We start from the raw sequence: 12,328 nt of genomic DNA, 5'->3' as shown, positions 1-12,328 counted from the left end.
AATAAATCAAAAAACCTTCCTCCTCTCATTTCTTCCTCATGCTTGGCCCTAACACTCTTCAGTACAGGAGGGATTCAGCCGGGGAATCTTAAAATCCCAGCCCAGTGTGAAGGAGTGTGACCTCCACACCCCATTCCCTCGGTTCTCTCACTCTGCATTTGATATTAAACATTAAAAGGTAGCAGGGCTGTGCCTGCTGAGAAAGGTCTTTCTTAATTTGAGCGATAGAACGCTCTGTTCTCTTCTTTTCCTCCCAGAGAGACGCAAATCTACGCGACCTTCTGAACTTCAGTCTCACCGTGTCTTAGACTGTACTGTCTTAAAACTAAGCCATATTTCAGCGTCTGAAATCATCCATCCATTTGTTTAAACCCTTAATAAAATACAGGAGGGTTACCAGTGGATTCCTTGCACATAGGGATTTGTATTATACTCTCAAGTTTTCGGAAGGTAGGAAGAAAATGTTCCTACACAGAATATCAAGCAGTGTGTGCAGCAGAGATATCTCCGGTGTCAGGTCAGAGGTTCTCCAACAACGCCTTCTCAAGAGTTCAATTTTTCTTTCCACTATTTCGAGGATTCTCGAGCGAGGGTTATGAAGCCTGCAGCTATTATTCATTGATTATGTTCCAGTCAATTAAGGTGCCTAATGATTCAAAGCTGGCAGGGGAAAGGTAAGAAATGTCCCAATCACAGAGAGAGAGCAATTCTGCTGAGAGTAATTTAAAAAAGCAGCCAGAGCTCGTCTTCCTATTCAGGTAAAGATTTCCATTGTTTTTACTGAATAAGACGACTGCTAGAGATGGTACTGGCTGTTGGAGGTGTACAACATCCTGGGATTTCTATACACACTTACTATTTTTGAGGTAACAGCACTTTATGCATAGACAGGATGCAGATATTACATGCATGGTTGGAATAAAGACTCTTCGTTAGTTAGCGTAGTAATGGTCATTTGCAGGTAAAAAGATGACCTGACGTTTTGATTGAATAGTAATCAATAGGACTTTAAAACCTGAGCCCTATTTTTACATACGATATTTTGGGGTATAAACGACTAAAAGGTACACACAGCGAAAACAACCGTGAGGGAGAGATTGCACCCGACTTGGTCTAGAACATAAAGTTATTTATTTATTTTTACTGACACATATACTTATGGCCTGCAGGAGACTTGTGACTACGTTTTTCTTTCAAAGGAACTTAAGCAGGGACCGCAATAAGGAGCCTGTGAGTGACTTTATCGATCAAATCACCTCCTGGAAAAGTTCAAAATAAAGTAAAAAAAACAACAACAATGGCCCGGGAAACAGTTCAAAATAACATTTGTCCTGTCCAGAGAACCATCGGGCAGGGCTTTGAGGCTGAACTTGCCATTCAAAAGACCCTTTTCTTTATCCATTTCTGCTCACAGAGGTTTGTTTCTGCTCGTTATCGACAACATTACCGCTGCATCGCTTCCTGCACGTGTGCGTTAATCGCGCGTCATAATAAATAGTGGTGTTAAAGGGAATGTGCGTTAATTTGACAGCCCTAATAAAATCATATAAACATTCTTTAGAAATTCTAATGTGTTATTTATTGCTGCCTTTTGAAACAGAAATAACAGTAATCGAATAAATAAAATAAACAAACACAGTCCACAAATAATAAAGACAAACAAAAAGTCAAAAAAGCCCTTTAGACTTATAGTCCAGGTGAAATGAAAAATGTCATTTGAATCCTTTTAGACCACATCCCCGGTAATATTGTGCATCTATTTGACAATATAGGCCCAAAAAAATACAGAAAATCAATTTCTTCGTATTCTTATATCAAAATCCGATCATTTTTTCTTCCGGTAAAACTAAATTTCACGTGTGCTTACGCAAGTTAGCACCAAACGATTTCAACCAATTAATCTGCAACATTTAGCCGCAGAGCACCAAGAACGCTCCGTCAGTTAGCTAGCTACTGCGCTGTAGCGAACGTCTGTCTACGCCCACTTCTCACCAATCAAATCAAATCCCTCTAATGACATGTCCCGCCTGCACGTCCTGTTTCACTCGGAAATACGTCACGGTACGGAAGCTAGATACTCTAGAAATGCCGTTTCAGCTCAACTTTAAACTGTTGCTGCCCTTTGAAGAATAAATATTACTTAAACATTGATAATAAAAATGTGAACTTAAGTGTTATTGTAATCAAGTGTCACCCAGGCCTATCTTTAATAGTCTATTTAAAATGATAAAATAATCTAATGTTACATTTGGCCTGAGAAAATCCTGACAACAATTGTTGTTTGTTTGAAGTTTAACTTCAAATGAAAGAGAATATCCCTCATGTAGTTATTTTTATTAATAAATAAGTTGCAATGTATGAAATATCCCATGGTATAGAGCTGATGTTATGTCGTGTTAGTGTTTTACACCTGGGATATTAAGGGACTACAGATGCGAATTAGTTTAAGGCTATAATCTGGTACGGTGCATCATATGGTGACATTTATGTTTTAAGCTGTACATGGTCCCTTTTAAATAAAATATAAATTAACCTACAATGCCTCCCGTTTACTCCACACAGACGGTAAACGCTCACCGACTGAAGCCCTTGAGAGGATTATTTTTGTCTTCCGAGTACATGCCGCTTTACAGCTGTTTGTTTACGTTGCACTGAAGGCCCAACTTTCATCGCTACGCCATTGATTGTAAGTGACACTTTTGACACAACTTTTTTCCGGCAGGTTTTGCAGACGGGGGGATCCGTCGTCTTGAATAAGTTGATGAAATGCCCCCACACGGCCGACTTCATTCGTTACTTAGGTGGATACAAAGCTTCGCTGCTCAGTCCCTCTAACAGTAAAGCTAATGTAGCGTAGCCTCCACGTCTCTTCATATGCACGTTACATTGGGCTGGTGCGCCACAGGTGTCACTTTGTTTTCATTCTGTGCAGGTTGCGCCAAGAAAAACTTACCAGCCCTTTAACAGTGAGACCAGAAATAACCGGTGTAGCAGGGCCGTTACGATTAAATGAGCGTGACGTTTTTAAGCGAGGTTAATCGTGAAAACGATGAATCGCTGCATCCCTAATCGGAATTCATGCGACTTTTATGTCACTCTTGATGACCATCCGTCACAATTCTGCGTTGGCGGGAGTCAAACATATATAAACATGAATATAAACATGGAAGACGGCTACGATGGAGTTAGTCAGTGGAGGGATAGTGAGGTCTTAGAGCTCACGTCACGATCCCACCACTCTTGGCTCCGACTCCACGTCCACACACACACCTACATACTGAAGTAGCAGCTATTGCTCCAAAAATGTGTCTCTCTTTCTCCTCGTCCTCATTATCATCTGCTGTCAAATTTGCTGGCTTCCACGGCACATCAATTCATACATGAAACCGTAAAGGCTGACTTCCATGGCACCCATGTTTGTTTACATACAACAGCGTGCTCGGGTAGTCTTTGTTATTGTTCTTTTGCACATGCAGGTCAGTTCAGGACCTTGACCAGGACACACTACAGTCAGATATTAGCCACATTTAAAAAAAATAATGTGAACAGACAATGAAAACTGAGCACCAAGGCTTGCAGTGTGAACACAGACAAAGAGTCCTGTGTGTGAGGTCAAGTGCAAACTTTAACAGGTAAAACTAGCATATCATAAGTCTGCCCGATACCCCTTTCCCACTGATATTAGCATGTTGACGCAGGTTTTTCAGACACGGGAAGACCCGCTTATAGATGTCAATTGTCTCTGCTGTGTCACCGTCTGGCGTCACAAAGGCGCCCGAAACAGGGTTAGTAAACAGTGAAGATGTTATGGCGGTTAGATCTTTATTGTATCTATTACTCATTCAGTCTGTTTATTAATTACGCCGCTAACAAATCTGGAACGATGTTCAAGCGCTGCTCGGACAGAGACAGGTGGAATTTGTAGCTGAGATGAGAAGAAATCGCCGCAGTTACCAACGGACCGTAGCATCGCACCAGAAAGTGGGCGGAGATTAGCGTGTCGACAGGTTGTTTGTTCCCATCACTTGCCTATTTGTAGATTTGCCCCAAAGGATAAAGTTGCAGCCATTTCAGCCTGTTTTTTGGCCTGTGTGAAGCAAACCAAAACTTTTGGCGCTTGTTTGTCATTTAAACCCCAAAATATAAAAAAAATATGGGGCCCTGATTTAAATATATCAGAATTCCACTTAAACGTAGAAAGCTCTAAGTTAGCGAAAAAATAACAAAATAGATGAAAAAGAACAGTAGACTTGGGCCAAGACTACAACATTGATCTGACAATACTGTACCACAACATACTGATAAAATATGAACATTCTAAAAATGAGCCAATCTACAGGTCTGATTCATTTGTGCAATCTGTCTGGGTAATAACAGACTGGTACATCTCATCCTTATGGAGGGGGAATTCGAGGAAAATAGGATGTTTTCTTCTTGCATCTAAATTTCCTGCAATCAGACTGTTTGTTCTCTTCCTGAGAAGTGCAGAGCTCACAATCAGAGCATCATGAGCCTGCTGCTGAGAAGCACTCCCTGTCCCTCCGCTCTCAGCTGCATGAATAACAAGGCGAGGCTGGCTGGGCAGACATACTATAACCTGTAAAACCTCTTATCACAGGTTCATAATGAGAGGTCAGATCACCCTGCCTGTGAGAATGAGGGATTACATTGTGCTTAGCAGCTAACAGGCTACAATATGCAGGTGATATCTGTGAATCTACGTGGTTCAGACAAGCTTAGACCTCTGAACTCTGTAATTGTAATGTCGGGCAAGTACTCGCTGCTATTTTCTGTTATTGTCGTGTCATTTCTTGGAGTATCTTTAAATGCTTGATATCCCTCAAATCTCTATGAGCTACATTATATGTTATTTAAGTAATGCTGCAGCTATTGTGGTTTTATCATTTAACAGGATTGTGCAAACAACGATCCAGTTTACACCGCACATTACCCAAGGTAACACAATGACTTCATTAGCAAACATACATACAGTATGTGCTGACATGACACAAAGAAGTGTTAACTACCTGTTGTCAAAGATGAATGCTGTAGCTATTATGGCTTTAATTCAAGATGAATGTAGATAGGATTATGCACAGCCGTGTCCCAAGCCCTACACAGTAGATAACAGTATATGATGATGATATCATCAAACGTACAATGTGATAATGTAAAAGACTAAACTCTTAGTTTCCAGCTTAGGCCGGAGCTGTTAATGTTTTTATTTTTATTTTATGTCGATTGAGAAAGGATAGAACTGAGAAAATCCTAGAAAAATAAAAAAAAAATTTTTTTCAAATGTAATATAAATCATCACTTATGGGCCTCTATACATGTGTGTTGGTGAGTGTGTGTGCAGACCCTTGTGAGGCCCTTCCCTCTGCATCTGTTCTGTTGTTTTGCTTTGCACAGGACGTTTTCAGGAGGGGCGCTGTTGTGGTTCCCTGAGCCAATCGCAGCGTACAGGTGAGTGTGGGAGTGGTTCAAATTAGCAACAGGGCCCCATTCAGACCGGCGAACATGGCGAAAGAGTGACGCAGAGTTGGCCTTCTTTCTGTTGGACAGGTAGATACCTCAAACCGGGTAGGACAAGCTAACCGGTGGTAGGCATGCTCGCGCAAAGGTAATCGTGATGCTGTCGGTGTTAGCTCGGCGGGGTGGGCATGTTTTTGCATGATAAAGTGAGAGTGAGCTTCCGGTTACGAAGAGCCCAGGAGGAGGGGCCCAGTTTGAATGTGTTGTTGACAAAATGCAAGGAAAAATCCTACTTATTAAATCTTTAAATACTGCAGTTTTCTGAAGCACTACTGAGCTTATTAGCATCTTTTAGCATCCTGTTCTGGTTTTAAAACCATCTTTGTATCTGACCATAGAGCGTTTAAAAAAAATCTGCGCCGGTCCAATATTATCTGCATTTATTTAGCTTCAAAACAATTGATAGGCAGGCCTTAAAAATGAATATATGATACACCTAACTGTTGCACTTTCAACCTGCGGAGGAGTTGTGTGCATGAGACAGCAATCACTGTCACTGTAAACAAGGACTCCTGTCTACAGTTCAGTTCATGCACTTAACTTACTTTAACTGAAATTTATACAGCAGAACAACATGTTTCGTGCCTAAATAACCACTTTCTGCGCTACGTCCACGCAGGCCATATGCATGCGCACTCTCTCTCCCTGAAAGTATACCAATATTAGTTCATCTATATTAATCGGGATATATTTCACTGAAATTCCTGATGACGACCTCGCAGGCCGTGAAGAAATTCAAGCCTCCATAGCTGCAGAGAGCTGTCATCACAGCGATGGCATCTCGTGCACTTGTGACATCGATGAGAGGGGCTGGCTCAACGGTAATTTCTTTGCCAAAATTACCAATAATGGTTCAGATGTCTGGTTCAGCATATTCCTGAAGCACTGAGGGATTGAAAATGTTTTATTTTCAACGGACATTATGACCGGGGGATTTTAACCGTTTAACGGAAACCCCGATAAGAAGTGGACGTAGTTTTTAGGTCTGAAAATAAAGCCAGAGCAAAAGTGCCTTAAAACCTGCATTCTCTCTGATGTCCAGAAAGGGGCAACCCCACTGGTTGCAAAAAGAAGTGTGATTAGATAGAAGTCTATGAGAAAATTAATTTCTTCACAGTTTATTTATTACCTCAGTAAACATTTTCCTAATGAGTTTATGGTCTCAGTCTCCAGTTTCAAGTCTTCTTCAATACAGCATGATGTTCATTTAGTCAGTTATGCTTATGGTGTGCTTATGGTAATTAAGTCACTACCACCGTTTGGTTGTAAAAAACATTCTGAGAAGCTAGTTAAAGTTAAAACAGTTACAGTAAATTACACTAGTGCTAACCTAGCTAGCACTAGCGTTATGATGATTAGGCATTTGCTAACACCTCTCTTCTCTCCAGCTCTTCCCGATCAGTCAAAGATGGAGACTTCTGACACCAAAAAACAAAACTCCAGGCTTCTAAGCATTAGTCCACTATTTAATGGGTGATGTCACTTCGGCTACGTCAACTTCTTATATTCTTAAATGTCTATGGTTTAGTTTCTCCGGCAAGTGGCTGTTTTCTCTCATTAAACCCCTGCAAAGTGTCGGTTTAGCACCTAACTGTAGAGGGACAAAGTTAGCGTCTATCTGCTGAACATAGTGCAGCTTTTACAAGCTAAAGAGACACATTGTTTTCTCAGAGGACATTTGCCATAACAACTTTATCTGTGGATTATATCAGTGTTGTGTTTACAGTTTGTCTTTCTGACAAAAAGTGCAGAAAATCAATTACTACAGCTTTAAAATCAGCAGCACATCAGACGACAGGATTACTGGGTATAAATTGAGATCACTGAAAATAATCTGGAGAGATTCTGCTCTAATTAAAAGTATATTTCTGTCTCTCTTAAGATGTAAGATTTACCAAGGAAGAAGTGGATAAATTTGCCTCATCAGAAAAGCAGCAGGGGGTGGTCTGATTCGACAGAGTCACAGACCACAATATCTATAATTAGACCATTTTAGGCCTCTTTAAAGACATTCAGCCTGTAAATAGCCTCAGACTGCAGCTGACTGTGAAAGCGTTAATACAAGTAGGCTACTATCATTTTCAACAAGGAAAATGGGTTTCCTGTACAGGGGATCATATTGATCGACTTTTACATGAAGCAGCTTATAAAGAAGACTTTTGAATATGAATATGATCGTTTTCATGTGCGAACAGCAAGAATACCCACAGCACAAGGCATGGAGTCATCTAACACATGATGGGTATTTTACAGACTGATTCCAGCATGTTTATACTTGATTTACTTTCATATAAATACTTTTGGCATTTAAACAATACAAATGAATAAATACATTAAGGACCCAGGCTAGGGTATCAACAACAACAGCGACAATACGACATTTTATTTTGGGGAGTATAAATATACAAAGACCCTTTCTTTGTGCTGGTATGTAGCAAACCGCTTAATGAATCACTGTTGAATAAAATGCTCAGTTGAGATAAAACAATGGGAAAACTTTCAGAATCTAGAAATCTGATCAAAGAAAGAAAGCTGAATAAACGGACCAAGCCGAGTGATATCTGGCACATTAAAGCCCCCTTATTACAATCATTTCATGACAGTTCTGAAAAGGCTTTGAAATCTTTAAGCCCTTCATGTTGGGAAATTACATTAACAGAATATATATTTGAAGAATGAACTGATCAAATAAGAAGATAAATGTACATGAATCTTGGCTTTTGCTATATCTGCAAGCGGACACAAAATAATAAACATTTATGCATTTATGTGGAAGATTATCCATAATCAATTCAGCTGGAAATTGCAGCTATTTAAAGACCTGAATACCAATAGTTTCACGTCTGCAAGCAATCAATTTATCAATTCTGCACAAACTGGATAACACAGGTGTCCCACGTACAAACAGAAATCGCTGAAACTCTTTGGCCTTTGCATAAAATTAGTCCACAATACTTTGAGAATTGATCATTTTTCCCAGAAAGAACTAAACAAGCTCTAATTTCCAGCTTTTTCTCTAGATTGTACATACGGTGCATGTTAAACATATTTAAGTTTTGGACAGTATGTCAGAATAAACAGGACATCTGAAGACGTCAAATTGGACAGGAAATGTCTAAAGATCAAACAAGCAAATAATCAATTAGTACAAACACTTGGTAGTTGTCCGAGACCTAAGCTTCATAACCTGCAAATAAGCAATCATGTTACTGCACAAACTGTATAACTGAGCACCTGGGTCCATAAGAAAATCAAGCTATTTAAGAGTTATTGATGGTGTTTTTCGGTCTGAATACTCAGTGACTGTCTGCTAAACCAACCATCATTTCTGGGACGGATTTTTATTCAGTTTGTCTGTATGCAAATGAGCCAGGTCTCCATAACTGTGTCTGGGTTTTCCTCGTCTGTCAGGAGTCTGGTTGCATCCTTGAAATACCCGAAAATGAATAAACACAGCACCTTCTGACCGGCTGCACCTGAGCTCTGCGGGGACTCCAGCTGTTCCCCCATGTTTGGAAAATCCCTCCGTCTGTACACAGCTATTTAAATGCCGCATGCATTTGGTGCGTTCACAGCTCTGCTATCATATGACAGACATGCCTGTGCAAACACAGCCTGTCGTCTCTATGACCTGCGCAAACAACAGCAGATAACACAACAATCAGCTTCCCAAACAGACGTAATGTTATCAGCATTTCCAGACCATTAAACCAAACGCTGCCTCAACTGTGGCCCCGATACGCCTCGTAAATGAAGAACGTCACGCAAAACTCTATTTTAAAATCTGCTATTTAAAATGATCCATGACAAGTGGCAAGCAACAGTTGGAATTCTTTTTAAATAAGACTCCGAATCTGAATCTATATGAACGATTTGATATTTCGGCAAACACCAATCACTCACAGTGGCGACTATTGTTGTAGAAATATTACTTTTATAAACAGTTCGTACTGGTCGCTACCGCCCTCAGTGGCGCCTTTTCCTCGAAAATATAGTCAGAAACTGCAGCTGAATGAGGAATCAAGTTGGAATTTCGCATAAAATAAACAGCTGATTTTGTGATCTTTATAGGCCGAATTCAACTATGGTTCCAAACACTTTAAATGCATGTTTAGTTGGATTTAGTATGTTCTGTCATTTCGGTTAAAACCAGAGAAACATTAAATAGATTTTTTCAAAAGGCGTCTGGCAAGATTTTTCCGTGAAAACATCACGCATCTGCCTACCTGCTAATCAAAGCTTCATGGTGTCTGCTTGTGCGAAAAGCCAGAATACAAAAGGCAAAGCAGAAGTACACATTAAAAATCCTACAATATATATATCAAATAAATCACAAATAATTCCTCCGCGCAACACTTACTAAAGGCAGCGACCGTAGCAGACAGGCAGCGCAGACATATCACAGCAGAGACAGGCAGAGGCGCAACAGGCGACACAAGTCTCTCACCTGCACACAGTCATCCGCTGCTGAATGACACGTTCACATCACATGAAGCCGCTCAGACAGGCTGAGAGGGCAGAATGTCTGCCGGAGGATCCGCTCTGTGATGCACGAGGCGCACTGTGAATTCGCATCTTTACCTTTCAGTATAAAACACCGCACAGAAGTGAATGGGGATAAGGGAGGGGTTCTCTGTGTGAAGGCGCCGGGTTACAAAGACAACACCACTTCCGGTCTCTACTGCCAGAATAAAACCTTATTCATAACGTGTTTAGGTTTTGTTCTGGATGATGAATTGGACTGATTCTGGTCATATTTATCAAAACTATCAGTGATTTTTTGAAGTGTTTGTGTTTTTTTCCCCAGCTTTTATGGGACCAGAACTGAGACTCTTATTTTCGGAATTGAAAATATTACTGTACTAAAAACAAACTTTAAAATTAAACGTGGTATTGAAACACTTGGCACTGAAAAAGTTTAATCAAATTATAAACTTCCTAAAAAGTATTTTATTTAAGTATTTACACATTGTTGCATTTGGATTATCTGGATTTTCAATGTCTTTCTAACAGTTTTTTCTTGTGACAGTGAGGCTGAATCTAAATGTCTGGACTTCAGCACTCTTGCAGGCTGGCAGACTTTGTGGTCACGTCAGTAAGAAGGTTGTGAGTGCTGAGGGCCGTCAAAACCCCAAATTAACTTGTTCTAAAGCAGACTCACTGATTTAACTACCCATAATTCATTGCTTGACAGACGTAAGGTAGTATTTCTTTTAAATAACAACAATGAACAATTGCTTCATTTAAAAGATATTCCTCTCTTATCCTGAATTTGGATGGTCCCGGAGGCATGGTGATTTCATTCAAAATACAATCTATCGAACGCACTGAAAATGTTTTCAATTTCGAAACCACAGTACGTTGAAATCACGTAGGCCAGAAATGGTATTCAGCCAAGTCATGACACAGTATTATGTGGAAGTTCTAGGTTTAGCGATAATCAAATTTTAAGTTTTACATTATTTATTTTATTTTTATTTAATGTTTATTTGTACAGGGACAAGTATGAAGCAAGTAAACCGATGCCACACGCTACAGCATTTATAGCCTTGGCTAATTTGCAATGCCCATCCCAGATGGGCCTTTCAAATACTTAAAATCAATTACAAATGCACAAGAGACAAAACAGACTCAACCATAAAACAGATATAACAATACAGGATACAAAATATCCTACAATAAAACTAAAAACAGGAAGCACAAAATCATACATGACTACAAGACTGAGCTGTCTTTAAAAACTGGTTCAGTTTAAAGTGCTCCCAGTCCGGGTCCAGTTTGAGCTCTGCAGGCAAGGCATTCCACATATTGAGGCTCTCCGTCTTTTGGTTTCATTTGTACCCATTCCTTGACTTGAAATTGACAGCAACCTCAGCATGGCCGTCCTCCTCATCACTGGATTCCTCCTCATCAGTTTCTTGGTCTGGATTATATTCCGTGTCATCTTCAGTTTCTGACACTTCCACCTCAAATCCATCCTCACTGTCATTTTCCTGGCCTCTCCCCTCCTCACCAGTGTTGGGATCATCAAATATGAAATCAAGAACCTCACTTGCGGTATATCGACGACCTGCCATGGTGCGGCCACACAATGAACTGTGAGCAAAGCATCAAAAAGTCTTATATACCTAAGCTACGGGAAAAGTATAGTGTTATTGAAACAATGTTGCAATTTTCTTTGAGAACTGTCAACACAGGTGTTGTTCCCACGGCAGAGAGACTCTAGTGGGGAAGGTTCCCACAGTGGTTGCCGGGGGATCCAGGGTGTGTGTGTGTGCGCGTGTGCTCTCGTGTGTGCATGTATGCTTGTATGTATGTGCGTGTGTGCTTGTATGTGTGTGTGTGTGTGTGTGTCTGTGTGTGTCCATCTGACAAATAAGGATGTACCTGAGCTCAGTTTTTACACTAATTGTTGTCTCCCCCATTCATTTCTAATGACCGGTCATTTTTGACCTGGAACATTAAGAGTGTACAAAAGTTGAATAAAACTCACAAAATTGTATGCAAATCAATACAGTTTATTTTTTGTGTTGAATCCCTCTTTGTGGACAAAGTCATGGAATCTTAGGGCAATCTGAACAAATTAACTACAATTTTCAGAGATAAAACTTTTAAATCGGTCAAATTTGACCGGAACATAACACAAGGGATGACCGTATTCACTTTACTTACTTTGCGCTTTCTTTGTCTACAAAACTTTTTCGCTCCTGATGTGGACATTTTGCATCTCGGGAACATTTTGTTGTGAAAATGTTTGTCGACTTAATGATCAAACTTTTGTGTGCTACACTTA

This window comes from Semicossyphus pulcher, unplaced genomic scaffold (assembly GCF_022749685.1).
Source record: "Semicossyphus pulcher isolate SPU_LCO1_2020_fin unplaced genomic scaffold, fSemPul1.0.p SCAF_5, whole genome shotgun sequence".
Classification (NCBI taxonomy): domain Eukaryota; kingdom Metazoa; phylum Chordata; class Actinopteri; order Labriformes; family Labridae; genus Semicossyphus; species Semicossyphus pulcher.
Note: the sequence above shows the minus strand (reverse complement) of the source record.